An 11,291-nucleotide genomic window follows, 5' to 3' on the forward strand; every position below is an offset into this window, starting at 1 on the left:
ACAAAGTTATCTCTGCCTCTGTCTGCTTGCTCTGTTTTAATGACTTCTTCTTGTTTGTTCAGATGACATTCCCTCATTAGATGTCCATTCTCATGACATTTTCGGCAGCGAAAAGGAATTTGTTCATAATCTATTGCTTGGAAGTAATCCTCATCCCTGTACTCTAGCCATAGACCCTCATGTAGAGCACCAGAGACATCCATTTCCACGCATATTCTTGCACATGAGGTGTATCTTCTTTGTATTGTCGCTTCTGAGGCCTTGACAAAAGTACCCAGCCGATCCCCAATTTGTTTCAGTGCTGAGATACCCCAGTAGTCAATGGGCAGAGAGAACAACCTTATCCATACTAGTACCTTAGTGAAATTTTCCCTTTCTGGAACAAAATTTGGTTTCCATAGCCGAATGTAGAGACCCGCTGAAGCTAAGAAATATGGGCCTCCATCAAAAATTCTGTCCTTGTCCTCTAGGTTGGTAAAAACTACAGTTGAGAAGCCTTTTGCTCCTAAGTGTAGTTTCACATCGCCCTTGGGTTTCCAGTGTTGTCGTATCCATTGGCATAGAACTCTTTCAGATGGCCATAAACCCATAAACTTGCAAATCACTGCATGCTCTGCCATGTGTTCTCGATAAGCTTGGATCTACGGATCTACTATGACAACTCTTAGGGTCTCTGCTTTTTTAGGTTTGCAGGTTCCGCTCGCTGTTGGGTGGTTGCTGGGGTTCGAGCTGGTTTCACCTTCCATTCCTTCTTTCCCCTGGGGGTCTTCCTTTTGTTCCCCCTTCTCCTTTGACTGCTTCTCATTGTGATCCGCGAGTCTTTGTCCTGTAGTGGTATTTTTTCCATTATTCACCAGTCCCTCAACTTCTTTTTCATTGATTTGAGGGTTGCTACTTGGTCCTCTGCCCTCTTCTTGTTTTTTCTCCTTGTTTTTCCCGCTATTCTGCCTGAGTCTCTCATATCCTGAAATTCTGACTCCTTCCTGCGCTGTTGGTTTCTGCTTCTGCATGACTATTTTTTTGAAAGAAGGGGTCCCAATGGACCCCTCGTTGACCATCTGTAGGGTCAGATTTTGTCCCCTTCTGAGCAAAACCGCTAACCTCGATCTATTCGCTTCCAGCTCTGTGTCTATCACAGTGCCCAGAAACCCTAAACCTCAAGGCGCCGCCATCGCTCGGATTGTTCTGTATCTCTCCTCTACCTTAATTAAATTGTATATACTTTTCCAAATTTTATTTCCAAGACCGAAACATGTAGTGTCTGAGATTAAACCTTTTTTACTTGGTCCTAGATCACTGGTGGGCTGCACTATTGTTGTAGGAGCCACTGTTGCCATAGATCTCTTGGATTTCTTTCCCATTTGTTTCAAATTTGATATTTCAGTGGAGTTCTGCGGAAGGAATGAAACCAACGTGATACAAAGAAATAGGTAGTATGAGCCAATATGAAAGAAATATATTGATTAGTGGATAATAAAGGATTATAGTGAAACTGCTGCAGATACAATCTAAGAGAAAATCTCGGCATAACTGCTTCATTAATTGGCCGTTTAACCTATCAATCATGGTAAAGGAGTTTTTAAATACCCATCATATTGTTTATATGATGAATGATCCATTCAAGTGTGGCTTAGACTTTTTGGCGGATAATCAGAAGTAAATCGCAATCGGTGATTGGTAATGTGAACGGGAAGGTTTTAATAATAGTCCAAAATATCCTTCAATCACCAAAAGGTGATACAATGCATGCAAGCCTTTTAAATATGTTTCGAAACATGTGCCTTGATTTAATGCGTCGCAATCAGGGATGGGTTCGGGTCATATTACTTATGCCATTGCAAAATCGCCGATCGCTGATGGCGATACACCTTATCGGATCGGAGGATTTGAAGGTGTCATAATTCATGTATTGGGTTGTTATGGACGACTGCCGTTGGCGATACCTTTTGTCGCATCAGGGAAATGAGGGAGGCGTTTCTCTATATTATGTGTTTTTGCCTTTCCTCGATATCCGATAGCGATTTCCTTTTTCAGATCAGAGTGAGTCATGGGTATTTTATATAAGTTTTTCTTATTATTGCGATATGCGATCTTGCGATGGCTTTATCACAATAACAAAGAACTTTATAATTATTTAAAAGACCTATTTTATTATTGTTCAAAAGGTTTATTTTAAAATATATCATTTCCATTGGACCTTTTGATGAGGATTTTTCTAAAGATGGGTTAATACCAATTTATTCACACATCTAAGTTTAAGAGGGACCCATTTCATATTATGATTTTAAAGAAAAAATTTATGAAATTGGGGGTTGTTGTACAACACAACAGGTAGGAAATAAAAGGAATCACGACTTGACTATACAAACATACACGACAATGACTCCCATTGATTGAGACCCTTTAAAAATTTGAATGAACTCTTCATGAAAGAAACTCAAATATGTCAGACTTTTGTCTAGATGCTATGACAACAACAATAGTCATAGGCTCAACTACTCCAAACTGAAATTTAAAAGATAGGAAAAAACATTTGACGATAAAAGTTATGACCCTAACATTGGCTCCAATGGGGATGGTAGCCTCCCTGTGAGGTGCCAAGAACAAAATCATAGACTAATAGCCTAACCAGACCATTGTGCAATGGATTCAAACATAAAAAGACTAAAACTCAACTGACTAACTAATTAAAAAGCCGAAAACTTTAAAATAAATCAGAAATTTGACAACACATCACCAAAGCCTTACGGCCTTCTCCTCAAGCTTCAAACTTGAATGATAGTTGTGCATAACTGCTGAATTTATATACACTGGGTGATTACCTCCTTCCAATGTAGCCATTCAAGTAGAAGGGTACTTAATCGAGTGTTGCTTATTATTTCCTTGAACATTCAAAAGAAAAAAGAGAGTGGAAACTTAAAATCCAACTGATTCTTAAAAGCGACATCAGTAAAGAGTGCAAGCTTCCATAAATCCTACAACAAACTGGCCATGGGATGACAAACCTCTTCTTTCAATGGTTCCAAGAGGTCAGAAAAATAATCTTCAAAAACATAATTGGTTACCTCCACCTGATGATCGGTAAGAGGACTCTATTCTAGAGAAATGGGAGCACTCAGTTTAGTAATCTTTCCCTCTTCAATTGAGGCAACCACCTTATCCACAACAATAATGTGCACATCCATAGGGTCTCGGACAACCTGCTCTTCTTCAGTAGACTCTTCATTTTCATAACCTAGAGGCAGATCTTCTTGATCAAAATCTTCTTGTGCAAGAGTCCTTAGAACAACCCCTTCATTTTCACTGCTCTCCTCTTCTTGCTCCAGCTCAATCTACTGAATCTCATCATGAACCTCTATCTGATAAATTTCATGTAAAGCTATAGAAATTTTTACCTATTGAGAATCTTCATGAATATCCAGGCAACATACCTCTTCTATTTTTTTTTTAGGGAAACACAACTCAAGCAAGGCTTCTTCAATTTCATCAATCATTACATCTTGATCGTAGATGTCGATTCCCATGAGCTAAAACAGATCATCTAATTTTCCACAAAATATTTCTACTAGCACTATAGAAGGATAAGTTTTTTTAAAATTGGCACAAAATGCTAAATAGAAATCCATGAGAGAACATATACTTGTAGCTAGAAAACCTCCGTACCATTCTCTGGCTTTATTGTCTAAGGTTTCCGTAAACATTTTCATCAATGAATCCTCATGAAAACGAACTTCGAGTCTACGTACATGCATGTGGAATTGAATTAAATGTAGAGCGACATCTTCTCCTTTTCCATCTCTGAATATTGGTAGATAAGCTGACCAATTAACATGAGGCATAGGATTTAGAAAACCAAAAATACAAGATCTATCCATGGGAGCATACCTGACATTCGTTCTTGCAGAACCTATTTTGGAAACAATCACCAGTAATTCTGAAAACTACTAAGCTTTAACCAATAAAGACATTGTGAATGTTTGATCTTGTGGATCCTTTGAATTTCGGAGTCACTAGGTGAATGATTCAACCTTTCCTGATTTTGATTCTTGTTCACCATCAATAGCCAAATCTGAAACTTTGAAAAAAAAATCTCGGAGAAGATGAAACCATTCAGTCCCCAAGAACAACGCCACTATGTTATCTCTCCATAAAAACCCTTCAGACTGAGAAAAGGGCTACAAAGGTAACCACAAATCGCTTTTGGCTAGAAACTAGCCCTTTCTAGCCGAAGGGGTCTCCCTCACTCCTAAATGTAAAGACTTGAAAGCACAAATTTAAAACATAGACCAGTTCTGACTAAGTAATTTTGAAAATCTTTAGTCGATGTGTGAATGGCCTGATAGGTGGTAATACATGATCAATTTAGCCTTTAAATATTTTACTTATGCAATTAAATTGCTAACTATTTCAACATCTTATAAGCATGACTCTGGGATACAAAGGTTGGTTGTAGTATAGATAAGGTAAACTGAAACAAACATATTCTTCCTCAAAGAAAGAAAAACTGAACATAGAAGATAACATGTATGAGCATATAACATTTCATTTGAGTTTGAAATGTGAAGACAACTGAAAAAGAGAAGATACACTGAATTCTGAATCAACTGACATCAAATACTCATAACACAGAGAAGAAATAAACAACTGACAGTAAACAAAACAAATCCCATGCACCATACTGTAAGAATCCTTGGATAGTAAGATCAATGACCCTCAATACATAAGCAACATGTATCATTGATTGATCACACAAGCATGAAATCTCTGAAAATTTAGTACTAACACATCACTTGACCAACAACAACCATTTTTGTCTTCATTCATTAGAATATATAATAGATACATATGATTAAAACATGTCCAGGTTCACTGTACTTTCGATCCTCCAAAGGATCGATTCAAAACTAGGAAAAACAGAAAACTGTTGTTTTATCCATGATTTTTATCCAAAAATAAAGTATAAAGCCTACTTTTTCCTTCTTGAAAGCAAAAAAAACTTAATTTAATACAAATCATCTTTAAAAAGTCTTAGAACTGGAAAAACTAATTAAAATAACAAAAGTCAAAAGGTTTCTTTTATGATTGCTGAAAAGCCTACGCAGCGCCCAAATATTCATGATTCTGGAACTCACACATGGCAAGAATCTAGAGGAGTGAGTTGGACACCATATGTATTCCATGCCATCACCTTCAAAACTTGATAGGTGGCCATCTTACCGTGTATGTGAAATGGTCAAACCATATTGCGTAGCACCTGATTCTGTCAGTAGAAATTGTGAAAGTAAGCAACCATTAGACGCGTGTAACTCCAAAAATATATCACCTATGTACAATTTGAATTTGTTTTTTGTATATAAGATTTGTTTCAAGAAAACACATTGTCTGTTTCTTCAAATTATTCCCCAGAGCCTCCAAAACTTTTCTATAAAACCATGACTAAAACATAGTGTTTTTGCAATCCGAAATATAGGATTTGAAGATGAAGTTTAATATCTCGATCAGTGACACATGTGTAAAATACAGAATAGGTTATTGGGCTCTAGTTTGTGCTTAAGAAAAACATCTTTCCATTTTCCAAAATTCACCTCCATGTGGTCAGACACTGTTCAACAAATTGGTGACTAAAACATCCGATTTCAGAGGAAATTGCATTGCAAAGTGTAGAAACTCTCCATGCTCGGCATGAGCATAAAGCATGGGAAATTATTAAAATGTTGGGAGTATAATGTATCTTATGTGATGGAGGGGGTTGCATGTTATACATGAGGTTTGTACATGTGATGAGAGTAGGGGAGTGGTAGTGGTGTCGTGGGGATAGGTTTAGAACGAAGGGAGGGAAAGGAAATGAAATGTGAGTAAGATGTAACTGATATGTGAAAAGTGGATAGGATGTAGATGATATATGAAGGTATTCATAAAGGGGAATAGGGAATGGGGTAGGAAATAAAAGGAATCACGAATTGGCTACACAAACATTCACGACCATGACTCCCATTGACTGAGAACCTTTCAGAATTTGAATGAACCCTTCATGCAAGAAACTCAAAGATGTTGGACAGTGATCTGGAGTCTATGAAAACAACAATAGTCATAGGCTCAACTACTCCAAACTGAAAATTAAAGGATAGGAAAAACATTTGACGATAAAAATTATGACCCTAACATTGGCTCCAATGGGAATGACAACCTCCTTGTGAGGTGCCAAGAAAAAAACACAAACTAGCAGCCTAACCTGACCATTAGGCAATGGAATCAAATATAAAAATACTAAAACTCGACTGACTAACTAATTAAAAAGTTGAAAACTTTAAAATAAATCAGAAATTTAACAACATATCACCAAACTCTTAGGGCCTTCTCCTCGGGCTTCAAACTTGAATGATAGTTGTCCACACCTATTGAAAGTATATACACTAGGTGGTCACCTCCTTCCAATGTAGCTAGTCAAGCATAAGGATACTTGACCAAGTGTCTCTCATTGTTTCCTTGAACAAGCAAAATAAAAAAGAGAGTGGAAACTTAAAATTCAACTAATTCTGAAAAGAAACATTGGAAAACAGTGCAAGCTTCCATAAATCCTCCAACAAACTGGCCATGGGATGACAAACCTCTTCTTTCAATGGTTACAAGAGGTCAGAAAAATAATCTCCAAAAACATAATTGGTTACCTCCACCTGATGATCGGTAAGAGGACTTTGTTTTAGATGAGTGGGAGCACTTAGTTTAGTAATCTTTCCCTCTTCAATTGAGGCAACCACCTTATCCAAAACAATAATGTGCACATCCATAGGGTCTGGGACAACCTTCTCTTCTTTGGTAGACTCTTCCTTTTCATAACCTGGAGGTAGATCTTCTTGAAAAAAATCTTCCTGTGAAAGAGGCTTTAGAACGACCCCTTCATTTTCATCGCTCTCCTCTTCTTGATCCAGCTCGGTCTACTAAATTTCTTCATGAACCTCTATCTAATCAGTTTCAGATGCAACTGTAGAAATTGTTACCTGTTGGGAATATTCATGAATATCCAAGAAACATACCTCTTCTATTTCTTTTTGAGGGAAAGAGAACTCAAGCAAGGCTTATTCAATTTCATCAATCATTACATCTTGATCATAGATGTCGATTCCCATGACCTGAAATAGATCATCTAATTTTCCACAAATTATTTCTACCAACACTATCAAAGGATGAGTTTTTTTTTTTTTTTTTAATTTGAACAAAATTTTGAATCCAAATCCATCAGAGAACATATACTTGTAGTTGGAAAACCTTCATACCATGATCTGGCTTTATCCTCTAAGGTTTCCATAAACATTTTCATCAATGAATCCTCATGAAAATGAGATTCAAGTCTACGTACATGCATGTGAAATTTAATTAAATACATAGCAACATCTTCTCCCTTTCCATCTATGAATATTGGGAGATAGGCTGACCAATTAACATGAGGCATAGGATTCGGAAAACCAAGAATACGAGATCTATCCATGGGAGCATACTTGACATTCATTCTTGTAGAACCCATTTTGAAAATAATCACCAGTGATTATGAAAACTACTGACCTTTAACCAATGAAGACACTGTGAATGTTTGATCTTCTGAATCCTTTTAATTTTGGAGTCGTCAGGGGAATGATTCAGCCTTTCCTGAGTTTGATTGTTGTTCACCATTAACAGCCAAATCTGAAACTTTGTTAAAAAATTCCCGGGGAAGATGAAACCGTTCAGTGCCCAACAATGGCGCCACTATGTTATCACTCCGTAAGAACCCTTCAGGCTGAGGAAAGGGCTATAGAGGTAACCACAAACCACTTTGGGCTAGAAATAGGTCCTTTCTAGCCAGACGGGGCTCCCTCGCTCCTAAATGTAAAGACTTGAAAGCACAAATTTAAAACATAGACTAGTTCTAACTAATGAATTTTGAAAATCTTTGGTTGAAGTGTGAATGGCCTGATAGGTGGTAAGACATGATAAATTTATCCTTTAACTCTTTCACTTATGCAAGTAAATCAATAACTATTTCAAGATCTTGTAAGCATGACTCTAGGATACAAAGGTTGGATTTAGTATAGATAAGTTAAACTGAAACAAGCATATTCTTCGTCAGAGAAAGACAAACTGAACATAGAAGATAACATGTACAAGCATATAACATTTCATTTGAGTTTGAAACGTGAAGACAACTAAAAAAAAGCAGATACACTGAATTCCCAATCAACTGACATCATATACTCATAACACAGAAAATAAATAAACAACTGAAAGTAAACAAAACAAATCCCATGCACCATACTGTAAGAATCCTTGGATAGTAAGATCGATGATCCTCAATACATAAGAAACATGTATCAGTGATTGATCACGCAAGCATGAAATCTTTGAAAATTTAGCACCAACACATCACTTGACCAACAACAACCATTTTGTCTTCATTGATCTGAATATATAATAGATAAATTAGATTAAAACATGTCTAGGTTCACTGTACTTTCGATCCTCCAAAGGATTGATTCAAAACTAGGAAAAACATAAAATTGTTGTTTTATACAAAAATAAATTATAAAGCCTACTTTTTCCTTATTTAAAGAAAAAACAATTAATTTAATACAAATCATCTTTAAAAGATCTTAGAACATGAAAAACTAACTGAAATAACAAAAGTCAAAAAGTTGCTTTTATGTTTGTTGAAAAGCATGAGCAGTGCCCAAAAATTCATGCTTTTGGAACTCACACGTGGCAAGTAGCTGGAGAAGTAAGTTGGACACCATATGTACTCCATGCCAACACCTTCAAAACCTGATAGGTTTCCATCGTACCATGTACATGAAATGGTTAGACCATGGGTTGTGTAGCGAGTGTGCAATGCCTGATTCTGTCAGTATAAATTGTGAAAATAGGCCACCATTAGACACATGTAACTCAAAAAATATAGAACTTTTGTATAATCTGAGATAGGTTTTTTTACATGAGGTTATTTTAAAGGAAAGCCTCTCTCAGTTTCTTCAAACACTTCTCCAGAGCCTCCGAAACTTCTCTACAAAACCATGCCTAAAACAGAGTATTTGTGCAGTTCGAAACATAAGGTTTGAAGACGCAATTTAATTTCCGTATCTATGACACCTGTGTAAAATATGGAAGAGGTTATTTTGGTATTGTCTATTCTTAAGAAAAACCTCTTTCCATTTTCCAAAGTTCACCTCCATGTGGTCAGACACTGTTCTGCAAATTGATGGCTAAAAAAGTCGATTCCAGAGGAAATTGCATTGCAGAGTGTAGAAGCCCTCCATGCTTGGAATGAGCATAAATCATGGGACATGATTAAAATGATCAGAGTATAATTTCTCTTAGGCGATGGAGGGGGTTGAATGTTATACATGAGGGTTGTACATGTGATGAGTATAGGGGAGTGGTAGTGGTGTCATGGGGATAGGTTTAGAACAAAGGGAGGGAAAGGAAATGAAATGTGAATAAGATGTAATTGATGTGTGAAAAGTGGATAGGATGTAGATGATATATGAAGGTATGCATAAAGGGGAATAGGGAAATAGGGTAGGAAATAAAAGGAAGCACGAATTGACTATCCAAACATACATGACCATGACTCCCATTGACTAAGACCCTTTCAAAATTTGAATGAACCATTCATGCAAGAAACTCAAAGATGTTAGACAACGATATGGACGCTATGACAACAACAATAGTCATAGGCTCAACTACTCAAAACTCAAAATTAAAGGATAGGAAAAAAATTTGACGATAAAACTTATGACCCGAACAGAACCATCAAAGAAGCCTTGACTTAAAAAATCATTCTATTTGATTTTATTGATGCCCTGGGAGTGGACATAAATCTTATCAAGCCTCAAATTTTTTTCTTCAACACCACTGTGCATATTCAATCCCACATCTCTAGATTCCTTGGTTTTAAATGGAGCTCCCTTTTGACCAAATATTTAGGTATCTTTCTTGTCAAAAACCCACTTCATATTAAGGTCTGGGAAGACTTCTCATCAAATTAGAAAGAAAACTGTTTTTTTATACATTTAAATCTCTTAATCCAGCCAGTCAAAGCATCCTCCTCAAGTCTTCCTCTATATCATATCTTAGCTTTAGTTCCTCCTAAATATGTTCTCAACAAAATCTGCTCCATTCAAAGAACCTTTGTATGGGGGGTAGCTAAGTAGGAAAGAAAATGGGCTCTAGTAACTTGGGAAAATTTATGTAAAGAAAAAAATAGGTGGACTAAGCATTTGGGACCTAATTCCTAAGCAATGCAATGGTCACCAAGATCTGGTGGTGGTGGCTCAAAAACCCAATGGATCTATGAAGCAAAATATGGAAGAGTAAATATGTTCCTAATATAAACAACATGCAAATCATTAGGCTACAAGGCCAAATAAAAGGATCATACCTCTAGAACAAAGCTTGTAACAAAAAGCATTTAATACAAAACCTCAACTTTGGGAAATACAAAATGGAAATCTAGCCCTATTCTGGGAAGACTCATGGTAACAATGGCCCATATTAGAACAAAATGTAGACATTATCACTATTAATCTTGAAATGAACTAACGTAACAAAATAATAATCAAAGATTACTGAAACAAAACTATTGAGTAACCTCAATGGATGCTATGGGACAAAGGCAACAGAGAGGACCCTAATATCATATCAAATGCTCATACCCTGCAAAAGGAGTTACAACATAGAAAAAATAGGAATCACAATGGAAATGACATAATATTGTTGGGGCCTTCATTTTTGGAAGAATTAAGAAGTTTTGGAGAGGAGTCAAAAGGTTGGCGACAAGTGGCATAAATGGCCATTGGAGAGCTGCGGGAATAACATCTGGAGAGTAGCACGAATAACATTCCGGAAAAAAGAAGGAACTCACATAAGGCTAGCAGTTGAAAAGGGAAAAAAGGAAGGAGTAGATACAACCAAGTGGGAAAAGAGAAAGGACAACCAAGGAATGGAGATATCCAAGCAAGGGAGAAGGTAGAGAGCTTGAGAAGGAATTGATAGTTTAGGTTGGTGCGCAGAGAGAAGGAAGAACAGGTCAAAAGGTAGAAAGGAGAACCAAAAATGGTTTTTGTTATTATTGCATATCTAGGATAACTACTCTGTATCTTTTGTTCCATATGCTTATGTTATGTTCTATCTAGAGTAATGCATTCACCACTCAAATTAATGATAAATATTGTTATTGGGGACCATCATGTGTTAGCTGCATGTTAATATGGCTCTTTAATTTTTTTATGTATGTGCATATTTAAGTAATATCTCTTTTACAA

Source organism: Pinus tabuliformis, chromosome 7 (genome assembly GCF_031772625.1).
Source record: "Pinus tabuliformis cultivar Carrire ecotype Pingquan chromosome 7, CPIR1, whole genome shotgun sequence".
In the NCBI taxonomy this organism is placed as follows: Eukaryota; Viridiplantae; Streptophyta; class Pinopsida; order Pinales; family Pinaceae; genus Pinus; species Pinus tabuliformis.